The sequence below is a fragment of the Apium graveolens genome, unplaced genomic scaffold (assembly GCF_009905375.1).
Source record: "Apium graveolens cultivar Ventura unplaced genomic scaffold, ASM990537v1 ctg4475, whole genome shotgun sequence".
Lineage (NCBI taxonomy): Eukaryota > Viridiplantae > Streptophyta > Magnoliopsida > Apiales > Apiaceae > Apium > Apium graveolens.
The window spans coordinates 41465-42291 of NW_027418559.1; positions in this window are offsets into that span (position 1 = coordinate 41465).

Sequence of the window (827 nt, forward strand, 5' to 3'; positions counted from 1 at the left end):
ATCGCGTAAACATAGCCGTCGTAATGTCCAATTTACTTTAGACTGCTTTTGTTCATAACATTTGGACCCGAGAACTCCCTGCTAGATTATGACCATTGCCATGTTTAGATATTTCATGTTACGAGCTTCGTTTTGATATGTAGTTCGTTTGATTCCGATGCACGGTTTAGGAGAAATGGCCGTTTTAAGTAACGGCGTTTCGCGAACAAAACATTGCCCCCTCGCCTTACTTTGAAACATAGGTTAAAGACCAAAAGGGTTAATTAATGTATGAAACAATTATGGTAAGAGTGTTAGGCAGTTGGTAAGACACTCGCGAAGGAATCGCCTTAAAACTCGTAATGGTTAAATTATTAAAAATGGTGGAGCCGAGGGTACTCGAGTGACTTAAGAGAATCAGTAAGCGCAAAACAAGCGTTAGAGTCTAAGTTAGTTAAAGTATAGATTTACAAGTGACTTTGGTTTAATTCCAACTTACTTGTTGTTTATAGGTTACCAGACTCGTCTCGAGCCTTTTATCACCCCCAGTCGCTCAGGCAAGTTTTCTACCCGTTATACTGTTGTTGTGATGTATATGTGTATATGCATGATCTTGCGATAAATGCATATTTGTTATTACCAAGTTCTTGCGATATATTGTAGCATGTGATATGGTATATATGCATGCCTGTTTCATATTCTTGGATTATATATTTGTTGGTTAAAATGCTTACAGTTGCATAATACCTATGCTAAAGATAAGCGGTATTGAGTTTACCCTTAGTATAGGGGATCAAAAGGTGAACATATTTCTAAACGGGGAGTCGATGTTCCCGAGTATAATATAT